Here is an 11,105-nt window from a genome sequence, read left to right on the forward strand (position 1 = left end):
CTCTGCATTTTAGAGAAAAAGTTAGTAGAGCAAAAGTTTGTTTATAGCAAAAAAATTAGTTTAGAGCAAAGGATGTTAAGTAGTAGATGTTAGAGAAAAAATTAGTTTAGAGCAAAATTTTGGTTTACAACAAAAGTTAGTTAGGGCAGTAGGGTTTAATTAGGGTAGATGCTGCTTGTATAGTATATAGTGATTCTAGTAGATGTTAATTAGGTTAGGGCAATAGTGGTACTAGTAGATGTTAATTAGATGTTTTTTAGTTAGGGCACTAGAGTTTTGCTAGGTTAATTAGGTTAGTAGTGCTGCTAGTAGTAGTGGTACAGTAGGTTAATTAGGTGATGTTAAATGAATAACCTAAATGAATGAAATTAGTAGTTAACTGGATTTTTTTTCCTTTCATCATTATAGAGCACTAAAGTTAACTGAATTTTGTTCTATTAGTAGTTAAATGAATTTTCTTCTACACTTTGTTTTTGAATTAGCTTGTGAAATTTGGACATGTGGTTGCTCGTGTATATTTGGACATGTGTTGCAGTGTCGAAGAGGGATATTTGAACACCGTTTCCAGGGAATGATGCTGAGTGGCCTATGTTTTGCCGGAATGTTGATTCATTTCTGTTCCAACAAAGTTTAGGTTCTTGATTTGTCCACTTTTTAGCAAAGGTCATGCCGAAATTTTCCGTGAATTTCGGCATGACTTGTGCTACAAACTAGGACATATCGAGTGCCCGGGATTTGCCGCACCAGGAAGGAGTCAACATTCCTGCAAAACAATAGGCCTTTCTTATGTCATTATTCATTTTATTAGGTCTGGAATTAATTGACTAGATTTAATCATAGGAAATATGGTGAGCAACGATGAAGGACAGGGTTCTGGTGATTGCGACGACATCTACCGGGCGGTAGACGAATTTTTTAGCCTTACCGATGATCAACCGATGTTGTTGCTGGGCCCACCGGTGGCATCGGGGACTGAGACCGACACGCCGACCGGTGCTGAGACTGAGACCGGCGTTGAGACTGAGACCGGCATCAAGACCGGCGCTGAGACTGAGACCGGTGCTGCCTCGGGGAGCGGAGCCGGTGTAGAACCGAAAGCAAAGAGGCAACGGCTTCCTAACAAACTCAGGACTACTAGACTGGTGGTCACAGAGGTGGACGACGACAATTTTGAGCCAAAGGCGCCCGAGGAAGCGCGCGCGTGCTACGGCAATCAAATAGGCTGCATCGTACAGACAACTTCCACCATCAATGATGAGAAACTACAGAAGATAGAAAATATGAGGAGCTCCCTCCTAAAGAAGTTTCACCAGATATTCTTGTTCCCGGGCTGGAATGAGAAGGATTATGAAGATCCAGACGAGGACCCGGCAATGAAGAAGAAAAACAAACACGCCATGACCAAGTTTAGCGACGCGTTGGCCGCCTGGAAAACTCGAGTGAAAGCAAGGATCATCGATAAGAAGGAACCCTACTCCGAGATTGTAAAGGATAATCCGACAATCACGGAAGAGCAGTTTCAAATATTCAAGGAGGCTTGCGAGGCAGAAGCTGCCAAAAAAAGTCTAAGTACATGAAGGGGCTTCAAGAGAGGAACATTGGGAGCCACCACCTCGGAAGCCGTGGTTACGGCGGAAAGAGGTCCAAATGGGCCAAGGAGGATGCGGAAGCCGCGAGTCTAGGCATCCTAGACCCCTTGGCGGATTTCACCGTCCCGCAGGAGCGTGACGTCCTGAGGCCCCGACACCGTTGGGACCCAGTGAAGAAGGTTTACGAGACAACATCGGTCATTACGGAGTTCATGAGACTGCTGGTAATTTTAGTTTCTGATCAATTCGACTGCACACGTTAGTCATATTTGTAAACGATCCTTGTGCCTTTTGTAGAGAGAGCAGCACTAGACTGTGACCGAATCTGAGGCATTGGCGAGGCCCAAGTGGGACACGCCATTCAAGCGGGCATTAAACATATTGAAACGACAATCGGTGGATACTCGACCGTCGTATGGACGCGTGCATTGTGTCGGAGACGACGCCACGTGGAAGAAGTACTACCGTGAGACCACAGAGGAGAGAACGGAAAGACAGAGGTTAACTGAAGAAAACATCGACAAGAAGGTTGAGATTGCGGTTGAGAAGAAATCATCTCAAACAGTCGCAACAGTGGTAGCTGCCGCAAAACAGGTGGTTGCAGATTTGTCTACTTCCTTGGTGACGGGCGTTTTCACTTGGACAAGGCAAAATCCAGAAAAAAATGCAGAGGACTTTCCCCTTGCTGACTTCTTGGGAGCACCTGCTACCGCACCGGCTCCCGCACCTGCTCCCGCACCGGCTCCTGCACCGGACATGCTCGGTGGTGCCTCATCTTTGGCTGAGCTCGATGCCCTCACAGTATCTGTCACACCGGCCCCCTTCAATATAAATGTATAATCTCCCGTTTTCGTTGCCTTTCGGATGTCTCACATCGCAGACTTTTCTTTGCAGGCCGACGAAACCCCGTGCACCGTATTGTACACCATCGGCGACCAGAAGGTGGACGTGGGGAAGGCGACGATAATGGAGCCGAAGGAACCATTGTTCCACAGCCGGCCGATCCCCCTGAACGTCTTCAAGGTTTCCGTGGCCAGTGTCAAACCGGGCCACGAGAATTTGCCTCCTCTAATACTAGTGGGGGATGACAACGAGACCCCGCAGGGGCTTGGTGATTGTTGCAATGGGTGGGTCCTGTTGTGGCCAAAGAGTCTGCTTCGTCTGGAGGCGGCCGGGAGCACACCCACGAGCACGCAGCCTCAGCAAGGTATGAACATCAACACCCCACCTACCCAATTAGCGTCTGGTGTCGGGTTCGGTGATAGCAGACAGGGTAAGGAGGAGGCTCCATTAGCGCTGATGACGTCGCCATGGATGAGGATGAGGATGACGATGGCGCTGAATAGTATGTCTATACTGGCGCCTCCTCGGGGTTTGAGCGTCATGAGTCGGTGCCTGAATTACCGTCTCAACGTATTATCGACGACCTTCCGGTAGTAAAGAAGTCTAGGAAGAGAGCGAGGAAAGGCAAAAAAGCTGATTCTATGATTCAGCCACCTCAGCAGCCTCGGCTTCAGGACCGTATAGATATCCCCGATGCGGATAAATGGCATATCCTCGGTCAACCAATCCTACCTGCAACAGCGCTACGGGCCAGATTCGGCAATATAAGGAGACTTCATGACGATGTGCTGCGGGTAGAGAAAGGCCTCATCGCCTCGAAAGATCCAGGATACCCACTCTACGTGGTTAACATTCCGCGGCAAATGTCGTACGTTGACAGCTTCCCCGCGGATAAGTTCTTCCTCCGATTCGATTACATATTCGACATGTTTCACGTGAAGAAGTTGGATTTTACGTTTGTCCGCCTTTATGCCTTGCACATGAACTACATCATCGGGGTTGAGCAGATATCTCATATCTGTGTCGCTGACCCGTACTACATGCACGAGGGCTTCTTGGGAGTCTGCGCAAAGCACGGTGAATACGCGAGGGATTACATCGTCAGTTTCATGCTCGCCAATAAGGACAAGGAGCCGATTCTCATGCCTTATCATCCCGTGTAAGTCATCCGCGCTGCTATCCTTCCTTCGATTTCAATAATTCATTTGCACGGTGGAGGCCAATTAATTTGAGGTGTACTTATTTTGCGCAGCGGCGGGCGCGCCGTCCTCATCATCCTCTACCCCCGATTCTCCCACGCTCTTTACTTGGACTCATCGAAAAACATTCACAAAAAGGATTACACCCACATCAAAGATGTTCTCGACAGTTCTATGTTTTACTACCAAGCAAGGGGTGGAGAGGTTAGGGACAAGAAGAGAAGGGGTGGCAGGGTCGCCTTCAGCCATAAGACCGACTTCTGCTGCATCCAGCAACCGAACGATTCTCTTAATGATGGATTCTATGTCCTACACCACATGCTAGAGTACAGATGGGATCACCAGAACCTTCGCATGTCACCTAGATCTGGCGATGCCCATATTCTTCAATGGGCAAAGGACATAGGAGATATCGAGGATCATCGACTTCGAGCTGAGTTCTATAACATCCAGCGCGAACTTGCCCAAATCATCATGAAGGAGATCGTCGGAAAAATAGGGATGTTCTACGAAGGACAAATGTCGTGGGAAGACGTCCGAACATGGATAGCCTCTCAACGTCTCGACATGAAGCCTTTCACTAAGCTCGAGGACTATCTCCCTGACATGGATAGATGGCACGACATGGTGGAGTGATTGTCGATATATGACAATGTGTCCATTTAGTCCATACTTTCTGTATGACAAAACTTTGAGTTATGCATGGTGAAACTTTATTTATGATGTAATTAAACCATCCTCCTCCTCGACTAGCGAAAATAACTCTAGTTAGGGCATTTTGGGTACGATGAACTTTGTTATTTATGCTTATGATATGTTGTTTCTATTTTTGCCATGTCTGTCTCTTTCTGTTGCTCAACTATATATGTTGCATATCATCGACTCATGTGACGATGCAGGTGCATAGATCATAGATGGCGAAGAAGTGCTACGCCAGGAGTATATATACGACAAGTGGCCGGAGTGTCAGGCCCAGGTGTACCGGTTTCCGGTTTCCGAGCGACATGCAGTAGTTAGTTTACGTTCACGCTAATGCGAGAGAGGGATACGAACTCATGTAGTCAAAGTGATAGCTCTTCTCGCGCATATCATTGTTTAGATAGATGACGACGTATTTGCAAGTAATCGAGACTTGTATCGCTATTTTCGAGATGATGACGAGAGACCACTTTGTGTTGGATGATGATTATGATGATAACATGATTTGATGAGACTAATTGTATGTATATGCTATGATTACATTTGTATGTGTATGATATGCTAAAGATTATTGTATAAAGCCTATTCAAATACAAAACAAATACAAAACAAATATGCAGGGAAAAAACTAATAAAACTGGTAATAGCGAGGGGGGAAATTTAGTAGTAGCGCCGCCTTACCAGTAGCGCTTCCCTGTAAACAGCGCTGTAGATAATATCGGCAGCGCCCTTTTCTAATGAGCGCTACAACTATTCATGTATAGCAGTAGCCTGGGACAACAGGCGCTACTCCTATACGTTAGCTGTAGCGCCTTATTAGTAGCGCCGGTCCCTGCGCTACTGAGAGGCCCAAAACCCGCGCTGCTACTAGGCTTTTCCCTAGTAGTGTTGGCATCCACTCCCGCGCGAGACTAAGGAGGAATAAAAAAGGGAGATCATGTGATGAAGGATCCAATCTGGACTAATAGATAGAAATTCTAGTATTCAAAAGATCAACCAAGGAATCAAACTACCACACAGATCACAAGGTTAATGATGAAGTTTTTTCAAAGTTAATAGTGAAGTTTTTTCCTCTGCTCCACAATGAGTCGCCGCTCTGTGCAGCCATTTTCAGACCGGTCAGGCCAAAATTGAGCCTCCGTGGCCTGTCTCCATTGAGACCCGCCATCGAGCCTTCCTTCACTGTCACTTTGGTTCACTGACCCGCCTCGCCTCTACCGCTATGGTCTGCGCGTGGCCTTGTTTTATCTGGTCTGCGTTCATGTGGTGTGGAAGATATGTATACTATTACACAAAGTGCACCCGAAGGCAGACTACAAAATAATGGTGTTGCGGATACATTACACAGTACTGCTAGTACTACATGGAGATTAAAAGCTACTGCCATTTCTTCATCTCATCAAGACAAATGAGTTTTTTTATAGATGGAATAAAAAAGCAATGTATAATTTCGACAGTCGTGAAGGCCACATGGGGTGCTACTCCTACATCAGCTATACGTACATGTAGGCAGTTTATTTTCTAACCAACTACGTCTGGCATTATCCACCATCAGTGTCCGTATTCATCCAATAAAAATACCAGGTGTTATTTCTCCTATGTATTTTATCAGTACCTGTTTTTATTCTTTGAAGAACAAATACTTTGGCTTTTGATCTTTTTTTGTGGAGGAAATTTTTTTACTTCAAGAACAATGGTCGTGTTATGGATATATAGCTCGCGCCATCATGCGCTAGCATCTCACCGTGCTATAATGCTCAACAAATGTATGTGCAAGCCGGGGCCTTTGTGGCCTTGTCTACATCAACACGACGCGGCTGACTCGCCCGTCCGCGTGGCTTACCGCGCCTGCGATTGACTCGCCCGTCCGCACGACTTATCACACCTGCGATTGACTCGCCCGTCTGTGCCGGCTTACAACGCCGCAGCTGACTCATCTGTCTGCTCCCTCGGCTGACTCGACTATGATTGATTTCAGCTTCACCGTGGTGATCATCAACTCCGCGGTTGATAATTTCTGGCCTGACATATCAGGTGAAATCCATCCAGTATATTTTTATATATTACATATTGTTTTCTTTAAAAGAGCAATTACTCTGGCTTGCATGTTTTCCAATGCAGGACAAGTTGTCTACTACAAAAGGGATTATTATATCACTGAGCTGCTGAATGACTCGTACCGGTTTTTATCACGGTCAAGTATGAAGAATATCAAGACAACCCCTCGAGTCGTCTTGAGAGTCGGGGGCTACAATGACATGACTTAGCAGAATTGGCTGATTTCAGTGAATTCAAGAACTCCGGGTCATTGGAGGGAAGATAACCAGGTCCCAGAGGCTACTACCCTATTGGTGAAAATTTAAATGCTGTTAGAAAGTTTCCGGCTAAAAAAGAAGGATTCCGGTTCAAAATCTGGTTCAAGGGAAATCTGTCTCCCACAAAGCGCTGAGGCTCTTAATATCCGATTTAAAATATGGCTCAAATGAAATTTATCTCTTGCAAAGCTTTGAAGCTCTCAATATCCGGTTTAAGATCCCGGGTCAAGAGGAATTCATCTCTCGCAAGTTTGAGTTCTCGGGAAAATCAAAGGTTGCCAAAGAGAACTTGTTGCCATGATGCGCAGTTCAAACATGGGTATCCTGCCTATTGGCTTATCTTATTACAAATTACATGGGGGCTTGCTACCCAGGATAAAGGGACCAAAGAGAGTCTGTTGCAAAGCACAACTCAAACATAGGTACCCTGCTTCGATATCATTTGGGGGCGACCTGCTTAATAAGCAAAGCCTTGATTACTCTCTTGATCCGGCTTGTATGCCCTTAATAAAATGTTACTTGGGGGCTCTTTGTTCAATGGACAAGAGTTTTTATGTCCCTTGTAATAGGCTTAAAAGCCAGGCTTGGAAGCCAGGTGTATTCACCTAAAAATGCAGGTTATCTTTCCTTTTTAAGTCTGTCCCAACGCCCAGGTTGACTTGAATGACCCGCCGTACTTTTGACAGTCAATCTTATATAAGACCCTGAACTTGTCAAAGTTAAAACGACAATTGGTCATGTGAGGCCCAGCTTATAAGGTTTGCATGAAGGTTTAACTCAGTGGTTGTGCAGCCCTTTCAAAGCACTTGACATTTAGGCTTGGCGGCCTATGAAAGCCTTCTTTTTCTGCTTTATTATTTTCTATTTGAACATTTTTTGGAGTTTGTCTCTTTTCACATATCAATACATGGTTGAAAAACCAATTGGGGCCACGTTGCCTTATGATTCATGTATATATTTATCCGGAGTGTTATTAACCCGGCCTGGCTTTGGACTATAAGTCGTCGGGATACAATGATCATATGCTTAGAGCTTTCCGCTCAAGTTTTGGAATATCACCCCTTGATGCATGCGGTGTTATAAGCCAGCAGTATGAAGACATTCAACAGGGCGTTGTGCTTCTATTTATGGGCTATTGCCTTTACTACACGATTTATGATAAGTCGGTAGTATGAACTGATTTCACAGGCCATATAGCCTTGATTATATGACTCATCATTGAGCATCTTTGGGTTTGATAACCCGCCATGATGGCAGATTTTAAGTCGCGAGGACATTTCGCCTTAAGCAATCAAAATGAGGATATTTCATGACTCTGGGTTGATACTAGCCCCGGATTACAATTATCAAGGCAGCACAATGGTATTAATCTACAGGTATGTCTTTCAATAATGGTAGGAATATTTTGGGTTTCGTAAACTGCCCTGGCTATGGATGTTAAGTCATCAATATACTTTGGTTGCGCAATTGGAATTATGCATTATAAAATCTTTGTATTGCACCCTGGCTTTGGACGTTAAGTCGCCAGCATATTTTGGATTGCGCTATTGAAATCATGCGCTTATAAATCATTGGATTGTTATCTTCACTACATATGGTGATGTAAGCCGGTAGTATGAGCCAATTCTATAGGTATGTTTTCCTGGTTATATAAATATGCAAGGTTTGATAACCCGCCTTGACTTTTGACATTAAGTCACCAGTATGTTTGGGCTTGAATGGCCTTAATTCTAGTCTTTTCCATAATTGCATAAGACTATATAATGTTTGGGTTGTTTCCCGCCCTGGCTTTCGATGTTAAGTCACCAGGGCATATGTTGTTTAGACTCTGTGCAGGATTTGCAGAGCTATGATTTATATAAGTGATTAACTTCAAGCCCATCATCAAAAGTTGAAATTGGTGTTTCAAAAGGGTTATCAATTATTGATTTTCACAAAGGCTATAAGCCGTCAGGTTACAAAAAATCCCCGGATTACAATGGATGTGTATTAAGTCGCCATCGGCTAAGAGCCGCCGGTTATTTAAACTCAGATTTACTTGTCAGCCGATAAGGTATTCAAATATTGAATAGCCAACATGGCTGGATTTTTATTATGGTTATTAATGACCAGTATTATGATTGAGGTTTTCAAAGTCGCTTCAGCGTAATGGCTATTATTTCTTTATCAATAGATATGGTTTATTCTGCAACAAAAGGAATAGTCTCGAGTCGCTACAGGCTTACGACCCGGCACTTGTGGGCTTCATTATTCAAGTTGAGATTATATGAAATATGCAAGTCCCATGTCACTGCTAGCATGCACCATGACACTTGGGGGCTAATGCAAGGTCATTTTTACTTGCCTTATTGAAGACCCGACTCATCACATCGTGATGAGCCGGCCCTTGGGGGCTACGAATTGCTCCTGTCAAAACTTGAAAGTACACAAGCCTTAATCTATTATATTGAAGGATATATTGCTCAGTTGGTAGAGCACGAGGCTCTTAACCTTATGGACGTGGGTTCGATCCCCATGGTGGGGGTGACATCATATGATGTTATTGTCAATGAAGTATATATAAAGTCCCCACTCAGTATTTTTTTGCTGAGCCGGCCCTTGGGGGATACACGTTGTTGTTCAAGTCTACATGATCATATCTACAAAGTCCCTGCTCATTATTGCATAATGACCTGGCCCTTGGGGGCTACACTGGTTGAAGTTTTATGAGCATAAGGCAATTACAAGTCCCAGGTTGCTGCAAGCATGACAACCCGGCACTTGGGGGCTACATATGTGGAACATTCAGTTTTGACTAGTGATTGAGATGAGCAGCTTGGATTTCTTCAAGGTTGCTAAATTTATATTGAAGCAAGTCTTAAGCTGTTACTACGCTCCCGTCTTAAGACTTGGGGGCTACAGGTGATATGAATATAATTGAGGAACATCTTCAAGTTCTCAGTTCTTTGAAACAATCCAGGTATCATATTCTCAGTTTTGGCTTGGATAGCTCAAGAAAGTCAATTACATAACACGACATCATTTGTTTATAACCCGACAATTTTGGCAATCATAAATCGGCAAAATCTCCATCTTTAAGTCGGCTGAATATGAGTTGAATATTTCAAGAGCCATATTTCTGTCAAGTCACAACATTGAAGGCTGACTCAAATGGATTATTTCTTAATATATCTCTCTACAAGAGCCAAGGTCAGCAAATTGACTATGAAGCTGGCCTATTGACCTGGATTTTTCAGAAGAAGTGCCCGGATTTTTTGCATTAGCAAAGTTTGAACATATCTGCTAAAAGAGATTTGCTATGGTATCATGGATGCACATCCAGGCTTAAAATGACAAGGACTTAAGGATGATCAGGTGTCGGCTTAGGAAATTTTTTAACCCAGAGCACAACCAGTCAAATTTGCTCTTGTGTTTATTTGCAACATAAGTTTACCATGGATAAATCCAAGCTAAACTGGGGGCTAATGTCGGGGATATACCCCATAGTGTAACCCACCGGACGTATGACCCGCCTGGACATTGTGACTCACTAGTGACCGGGCAGGCGGGTCAGACGGACGACAAGACCCAAGGCCTTGTAGACCGGTCCATATGATGGTGGGCTGGCTTAAGAGGAAAGTGTAACTGCATATTTCTCCCTAAGTAGTTTTGGTGATTGATGACAATGCTTTTGCTGACTAATATTGTGCTTTGAACATTTTAGATATCTCCTGTGTTGGCACAAGACGGTTCGATGCACCTCAGAGCCTAGTGAAGACAGTGTTTTTCTACGTTTCGTATTGGTGGATTTGAGTCGTAGGAAAGTTGTACTATTAAGAGGCGGCCCGCTTTGGAAAGGTTAGGGTGGAATCATCACGTACACGTCTGTTCCTTTGCACCACCTTTCCCCTTGCCTCTTTGGAGGACCGATCTGTTATCCGTGTCTTTGCAAAATGAACGACTCCAAGTGGTAGTGTGATGTGGCGTACGGTAGTACTGCTCAACTGAGTAGTAGTACCATAGAGCCTCACGGTAGTACCGTCCGAGGATGCGGTAGTACCTCACCCCCTTGCGGTAGTACCGCTCCAAGGTTGCGCTAGTACCGTGACTTTTAGCCCAGTACTGCTACTCGCGCAGAAGTAGGGGCGGATGTAATTTTTTACATCCGCGCCCCACGTGGTAGTACCTCTCCATGGTTGCGGTAGTACCATGTCAGGTTTTTTAACCGATCTAAACTCAGTGGAAGTACTCACGGATGTATTTTTATTCATCCGTGCCTTCCCAGCCTAGTCAAACCCTGCCTTGCGTTAGTACCACAAGGGCGCACAGTAGTATCACTTCGGCTGTTCTATCACAGCGTCAACACAAAAGGGCCTCCTCTGGTGTCTGTCGTGGGTGCGGTAGTACCGCACCGCCTTGTGGTAGTACCGCATGTCGCAGGCTGGTTAAGTGAATAACGGTTGTGTCGGATATCGGGTTCC

Source organism: Triticum aestivum, chromosome 5B, assembly GCF_018294505.1.
Source record: "Triticum aestivum cultivar Chinese Spring chromosome 5B, IWGSC CS RefSeq v2.1, whole genome shotgun sequence".
In the NCBI taxonomy this organism is placed as follows: Eukaryota; Viridiplantae; Streptophyta; class Magnoliopsida; order Poales; family Poaceae; genus Triticum; species Triticum aestivum.